This window comes from Lactuca sativa, chromosome 3, assembly GCF_002870075.4.
Source record: "Lactuca sativa cultivar Salinas chromosome 3, Lsat_Salinas_v11, whole genome shotgun sequence".
Classification (NCBI taxonomy): domain Eukaryota; kingdom Viridiplantae; phylum Streptophyta; class Magnoliopsida; order Asterales; family Asteraceae; genus Lactuca; species Lactuca sativa.
In genome coordinates this window covers 78,598,830-78,607,599 of record NC_056625.2, presented here as the reverse complement: position 1 = coordinate 78,607,599, position 8,770 = coordinate 78,598,830, and positions in this window count along the sequence as shown.

Here is an 8,770-nt window from a genome sequence, read left to right as displayed (position 1 = left end):
TGACTCTGTGATCCACAAGGACTTTTTTTTTAGTCATGGTTACTTTTAAGATGCATCTATGATCGAAGAACAATATTCATTCGAAGGAACAAGAAGTGAAGATTATCTTTCAATACACAATATTTTAACCCCAGGAGCAAGGTGAAGATGTTTTTGAAGTTATGTGACGGATTACATTTAAGCCTCCTCAATCAATTTACTGCTATCTATGAAATTGTTGTAGTGATCTAGAAGAATCGGCCTCTCTGTTATTATCTCTGAAGTTTCTCAAAGCTGAAAGAGTTTATTTACAAGAACCTATACAAGAAGCCACTATTCCCAATGTGTGTTCAAAGACAATTGTTAAAAGGAAGTCTAACTATTCAAGATAAAGTCATCCATGCAGAAATTCATATGTTCATCTTGAAGTTGTGAAGAAATCGAAGATAAAAGTTGAAGGTCAAGAACAAAGAGAATATTGAAAAGAAAAAAAAACTATAAAGCAAGGGGAGATTGTTAGGGCATGATTTATGTGTTATACTTTACTTTTGATGACTTTTAGTGTTCTCGATCTAGGACCGAAAACACCATGTTCTCGGTGGTGTTTGGACCGAAATCACATGGTGAATTCGGTAGGCTTAATAAGGATTTCGGTTGGGTTTTGGGTTGGGCCTTCGTAATTAGGTATGTATGTATGTATGTATGTATGTATATATATATATATATATATATATATATATATATATATATATATATATATTGTTGTTGTTGTTTCAGCAATGAAAAGGGTTGGTCATTCTAAGAAGCTGAGATCGAGTTTTAGAGAGAAAGAGAGAACCGAGAACAATTCAGAATCTTATGTACTAGAATATTATCAATATAGTGTGCATTGAAAATTGATAAATGTGTTCTTAATTCATAATAACTGTCTTATGGGTTAATCATTAGATTGGGATTCCGCGCCAATTCTAGTGATTTCGATTGATACTATATATTGGGTTTTATAATTCTAATGGTTCAATGATTTTTGTATTTATAATGGATGAATGACTTTTCCTGCTTTGTTTTTTGAGCTCACAGGCAGCAAATAAGTGTTTCTTTTTGAATTTCAGAAGAGGTAGCCCGCATACAAGATCACCAATTAAAAGCTTGTTGATATCCTTGAAATTCAGATGAGAAACCCTTTTGTGCCATAACCAACTATCATCCGAAGAAGCTTTCGTAAGCAAGCAGATAGAATGTTTTCCTTGGATCGAATTCAAATTCAGAGGATACATATCACATTTCCTTCTAGACTTCAGAAGAACAACTTTAGATTTCATTTCAATGATTTTTGAACCTTCTTCATCAAAATACACTTTTAGACTTGTACATACAACAAATTAAGAAACACTTACTAGATTATGTTGTAAGCCCTCAACATAAGCTACCTTCCAAATTGTGAATTTTCCATTTGTGATCATGTCATATCCTTTTATCTCTCCGGTGGCCTTGTTTCCATACTTCACTTTTTCGCCATCCTTTAAAGTATGAAACTCTCGCAACCCTTCTTTCCTTCATGTCATGTGACGAGAACAACCACAATCGATGTACCATTCTGAATCACACTGTTTGTCACGCATAATCTGCGATAGTTAGAGAGTTTTAGGAACCCTGACCAACTTGGGTCCTTGTGAGGATTTCTTTTAAACAGGGAAATTTTTTGTTTTTTTAACCCAAAAGGATTTTCTTTTCAAAGCACAGTTCATCCATTTTTCCATTTTAAAAACTTCAACTTTGTTATCACAAAGATTAACTTCATCAACATTAACTTTTTGTTGAATGTATTCTTTGAATTTCAGATCCATTCTTTTTCCTCCTTTTACAATTTTGCTTCGTACTCTTTGGGAGTAATTTCTGGTTCCAAAGTAATTTTGTTTTTACCCTTAAAATCTATTGATTTGGCAATTGGTTTCGAAATCCATGACTTTTGTGAACAACTTTGATTGGAAGAACAACTTGACTTTTTGTGTCGGAATATGAGATGAATCATTATTTTGATTAGAAAATCTTGATGTATTGACAGAATTCTGATTAGAATTCATTTTCTTCCAAAAACGCTTTCTTTCACTCAAATTCTTTTTATATCTAGCATTCAATTGTCTTTTCTTTGAAATTAATTCCTCAGCAGACTTATGAATGTTAGCTTTTGGTTTTTCCTTTCTGATTGGTGTATCATTCTTTTCGGATGAAGTTTTGCTATAAACATCTTTTATACCACTTGGTCATGCCTTATCATAACAAAAGTCCACACGATTCGATGGTTCTGAAACATATTTCCCTTTTGTTTACAAAGAGGTCATTTCTGAAAGACCTTTTGTTTCATCTGTGTTGTCTATAGGCTTTGACCATAAGAATTCATCACTCATTCACATTATCATCAGCAACCAAGGACGTTAATTCGGAAATATCATTTTTGTTTAGTCCTTTCTTAACAAAAGCTTGATTCGGAACATTTTGAACTTTAGGAAAAACAATTGTTTTTTCTTTCAAAACTTTTGAAATTTTATTTTCAACAATTCGAACAAATTCAATTAAGTTTTCAAAAATTAAATTTTTCTTTGGTTCATAAAAATTTGCACAAAATCAAAACAATCAATTTCATCCTCTACAAATATTTCACTCATTGCTTTCATCGAATTCATAAATATTCTCAAAATCTAGAGTATTTTTCGAATTCAATTTCTTGCATAATAATTCATATTTCTTCATGGCACTTAATTTGATTTGTTGTTTATCTTTTTCAATTAAAACTTCTTTCAACATGTTATTATGTTCTTTGGACGGGATATATTCTTCTATTTTCTCAAGTCTAACCCTATTAGAATCTGAAACATCATCTGAAGAAACAATTGATTCAAATTTATAGCATTCAACATCAATTTCATCTTCTTTCAATTCAAGAATAGGTAAAATCATTTTATGCAAACCCTTAACAATTTCACAATCCAAATGAAGCTGGGTAATATAAAAATATAAACGTTTTGCAATCAAACAAAAAATGTTTCTCTGTTTCAAAAGTGCTAAATTGTCTCTCTTAAGGAAAATAATATCATCCCGTGATCTAGTAAGCTCAACTTCCAATACTTCTATTTTTATTCTTCTTTCTTCATTCTTAAAAGTTACCCTATTAAGTTTATCATTTAGATTAGAATTACTTATATGAGTTCTTTTTAAGCTATCAGTAAAATCAGAAATTGTATAACATAAATCATCTAATTCAGAATCATAATGGGATGAAGGAATATTAAGATATTTAAGAATTGAATATACATTATCAATCACCTTCTCGCACTCGCTGACCTGCTTCATAACAGTCCTTGCAGCAAAACAACTCTCTTATGCTTTTCCACCATCAGTTGCATATCCTCTCGATTCTGAACTGCAACCCTCACTACTAGAAAAACAGCCTTTTACGACGCTCATTGCGCGTCGTAAAAGGCTCAGACGCCGCGCAAATGCGCGTCAAGGAAGGCCCTGTCATAAAGAGAGACGACGCTCAATTACGACGCGCAATTACGACGCGCAATTACGACGCGCGTTTACGACACGCAATGCGTATCAAGGAAGGCCCTGTCATAAAGGAAGACGACACGCATTCGCGTGTCGTAACCTTACGACGCACGTGTTAATGACACGCAATGCGTATCAAGAAAGCCCCTGTCAAGAAAGGCCATGTCATAAATGAAGATGACACATATTTTTGCGTATCGTAAACTTAAATATTTAAAAAAATATATATATTTATATATTTATTAATTTTTAAATTAAATTTGCATTTAATGTGTCATAATAGAAATAAAATACCATATACAAAAAAATACAATCCATTGAATAAACTTTAATGTCATACAATTCTAATTCTTACAATTTATAAATTTGCATTCATCTAATCTACTCTATGTTTCATACTAACAATTGAAATGAAGAATACAACACTTGCATTTTCAGCATCTTATCTCTTTTGGCTTGAGCTTTCTTTTCCACTTCTAACTCAAGAGCTATTCGCTTTCATCAACCCTATAAACACAACACAAAATCACTTGTCATTTTCATTCGCTTTCCAATTTCCATTGTGTGTTTTCCTATTTCCTTAGTTTGTGTACAATGGAGTAAGCAAGTGTGTATTGAAGCACCTTCCATGTAATAGTACCCCCTTGACCAATACTAGTATCAGAACATAAAGCACCTTTCTGCACAAAAAACAACAATAAGTCAACAAAGAGTCAACATGTTAGTTGCAGCCTTGTTTCTTCTTCTTCTTCTGAACTCATCTCTTGCAACCATTGCTCTAAGCCTACTCTGAATAGATACAACAACTCCTTGTCAAAACATGTACAACCGGTTTCAATCAAGACACTTAATCAATCAAAAACTTCAACAATTAATTTATTTCCTTATTAAAGTTAGTTCTTTTACAGCTATATGTTTGAAGATATAAAGAAAAAAAATGTCAAAGGAGAATAAGGAAATACTGAATGGTAGAACCTCATTACTGTTATGCACACAATTATTCAAACCAGACTGCCTAATTCTAACAACTTCTCCAACTGTTCTGTTTTCAATCCTGTCAAGCACAATTTTTTCACAAGTAAGGCAGAAGCATGGAAATAAATAAAAGTGGGCTTCTTGAATTATCCTTCACTATAATAAATAGATAAAAATTGTATAATGAAAGAAATACACACACACACACGAAGGACCCCTAATCACCTGTAGCTTGCTAGGTTGGTCAATCTCACGGTAAACAAAGAAGACTCATACATCAGATGCTCGCAACATTCTCGGTTCATCTTCGCTGCCTAGCTTCAAATATATATCTTGACCAAGTCTATTGGTGAATGTCATAAATGGATGCACACTGAATGCGAGCATAAAAAACAAGTATGTGTAACAAAAAAAAAAGTTAAATACCTCTTTCTTGAACCCTCATTTGTGCCTGCACCCTTTGCATTCTTTGAAGTTGTTCCAGACTTTGTTGTTGCTTAAGGAGAAGTGATCTAATCAGTATGTTCACTTGATCAGTCTTTATAAGCTGATTTTCTGAAAAAAGAAATCTTTATAAGTTATTTGAAATTTTTGTCATGTAATTCACATATAGTAAAGATAATTTTGTTAAAGATGACCTCTCAGTGTTGTGTCATGATCAGTGATGATACATTGCTACTTCTTTCATTCAATCCAAACCATTATTAGGGAAACCAGAGATCAAAATCCAGCATTCAACTACACAAAAACTGCTCAAAATGAAGCACGTATGCACAAAAAATGAGAACAAAATTAAATTAAATTAAAAAAAGTGAAATACCAATGAAATTGTATGTCACTAATACCTTGTGTGTCTGTAAAATAGGATCATTCACAGTTAACCAGCTGTCTCTCCATAAACTGAAATACAATGAACACTTTATTCTCAATGTTAAAAAACTTAAAGATCCTTCATGCTGTGTATGCATGTGTTTGTGTGTGTGAGAGAGAGAGAGAGAGAGAGAGAGAAAGAAAGAGAAAGAGAAGACCAAAATACCTTGGATAAAGAACATAACCATGCCCATTCCTCTTTCACATACCTTGTAATCATCTTTCTTTTCTTTTTCTACATTTGTTTGTTTGTTTGTACTTTGTACATAAATTTGACTTCAAGGTGGTCAATAAGATGTGTGGGTGGGGTTTCCACACAGCAGTGCAGTAGGAACTCAAAACATACCCTCGGGAAATAAAAACATCTACAGCAAAAACATCCTTCCTTCCTTCTGTGTGCAGATTTAGATTGACCACCACATACTTTGTTTTGATATTGTTAGCAGCAGCTAGTATCGTCTACTCAGATTGTCCCTGGTGTAGAAAGGATGTCTTAATGTTGCACGTGTTGTTACCCTCTCTAATGGATCATATCTTAATAGCCCTTGAAACAGATGAATCAAATCCCTTGCTAAATGCTCTACATGCTGCATTATCAAATTCTGCATCATCTACATCACACACACAACTAACTTAGAATCCCATTATTCACCAAAAAACAGATGAGAAAGGATCTATATGAATTATTATATAATGATAACCTCTTTTTGTCGACTTGATGCTCTTTCATCTTCAAGATCTTTTATTTGTGCTTGAAGTTTCCTGAGATTTCATGCCATCAAATATACCATTACCCAATTAAATCCAAAAGAAAAAAAGGATCCTTGATTTTATTCATCAAATCATGAATAAAATCATGGCTAAGAAAGAAAAGTACAGATGCTTGGCTTTTGACAGGTGTCAGTGAGGCAATTGAAGGACCCGATGGAACGGACAAGTGTTACCTAGGTCATCGAAGAACTTGGCTGGGAAATAATGAGTGGGCCAAAATTAGATCTGTGGACACACGCAAATTGAATCAGCCAAGGGATTGGCCCATGAATGTTAAAGAGAAATCAGGCCCATGTGAAGTTAAATCTACGAAAACAAAAGTAACCCAGTCGGCATCAATATCGCCCAATCGTATCAGTGCCTCACCCTTACCGCCGTGCAATTCTTCATCTTCCTCATTCTATCGAGAAAGCTTGTCTACAGATACTTCATTAAAGATGAGCAAGGAAAATATTCACACTAGCATTGACATTATTGGACATGTCGACTCCAGCAAGTCTACAACCACCTACAAGTTGGGAGGTATCAAGAAGGGAGCCTTCAACTTAATCAATAAGGATGGCTACAGTTGCATCACAACAAAGGAACTTGGAACAATTATGAAATTGCTTGGGCAAAATAGAACTGAAGTTGAACTTCAGGATATGATCAACGAATTAGAAGTAGAAGGTAATGGAACCATCGATTTCCCAGAATTTCTAAACCTGTTAACAAGGAAGATGAACACTCAAAGGGGTGCAATATTCACAGAGATAAAGAATAATGTTAACAAGATAGCTAAATGGACCACTCCAGCAATTGTGACTAGTGCTAACATGATGAGAATGGGTTATACAACCAGGGTTCATCCTTGTGATCATTTTGATTTGGTGATATTAGCAATTGTTGGAAACAAGCAGAAGGGAATTGATGGTCAGATTGGAACAAAATTTGATGATCATTTTACCCCGCATGAAAAGTTTCTCCTGTTACCATTGAATCTTAAAATAGCAAAACTCAAAGAAAAGCTCACAACCAGCCGAGAAATACAAGCATCACTGGTGGAGATAGAAGATAGAAATGCTTCATTTAATGAGTTACCAGAATGGATTGGTGCCTTTGAGGTAAGTTTTGTTTTGAATAAACTCATTGGTGTAAGCTACAAGTTCGAAGATACCAGATTAGGGGATGAATTAACAGAAAAATATAGAGAATTCGTGTTGCATTTTGAGATCCCGGGAACACCATTCAAGATTTATGGCAAGGCAAAGGGCAAGACAAAGAGGTCACCAAGGAGCGTTTGGATGCTATACACAATTTCTATCCACCTTGAGGACAAGGTGGTTCTTTTGGGGTGGCGTATTGTTATGCATCAACTTTTGCAATATATGATAGATAAGGGCAATATGGGAAATTCAACAAATAAAAGGACATTAGGGACAGTTTAGGTATTTTATATTATTTAGTTTGTAATGTCAGATAGTATAAGTAGAGGGTAGTTTTCCATATTTGTTCTCTATTTTTGTAATCTTCCATACCATCACAAATTGGATTGTAATTTTTTTAATTTATAAAGATGCCAGAGGCTAGGATTGAGGCAAGGCAGAACTACAATGGTTATGGTTGTGTGTTGGTGCAGAGATTAGGAGTTTTAAAAGTGGGAATTGTGTCCATCCTATTAAATAAAACACCTAAGAAAGTGTTTGACATGACTTGTAATCATACCTTGTACTCAGGCACTTTCACATACTCCGGAGACACGAGAAGTATGTTTTGTGTACCTGAATGATACAAGAATCAATCAGATTAGTCAATATATATAATGATATATTACAAACAATTAGATGTAATTTGTTCATAAATTGTACTCACCTTCTCCCATTTTCCCATGAATCTTATCTGCAAGTCATGCAATCAAACAAAGAAAGAAAAAGAATTAGTCTGTACAAGTTTAGCTGTTTAGGGGTTATAACTTATAAATATCAGATTATGTCAAATAAAGTTTTTATAAACTCGAGATGTGGGATTTGGAAATGATTATCGGATTATTTCAAATAAAGTTTTATTGTATAGGTTTAGCTGTTTAGGGGTTATAACTTATAAATATCCAAGAAATGAATATTTGATTCTAATTATTCACCAAATCATTTTCAAATGCCATCTCCCGATTAAATAAAATAAAAAGCATAAATAGATAGTAAATAATAATATAAGCAATATGATGTTGGTAAATTTAAAGAAGAAAAGGGGAGCAAAGGCAAGAGGTGTATTACATGAAGCTTGGTGTGAAAAGCTTCATAATAACAGAGTCTTCAAATACAGGGCCATTTTGGATAGCATACATGAATCTTTGCATATTCTTCACCACCACACAATAGTTGTGATAAGTACTTCCTACTTTGACCTTGATTCAAATGAAAGTTATTAAAGATCAAGATCAATCTTTATCTTGGTAAGAATGATAAAATAGTGAGTCTTATATAATTACTCAAGCGTTATAATACATATGTACAGGGTCAACTGAGATGTAACTAAATTAGCTAAAATACCTTCCCAAATAGAATGATATTGCCAGCATTAGAGCCAAAAAAACTCCTCATATGCATCGAGCATGTAGAAAGGAAGAGATCCATCAAGTTCCACC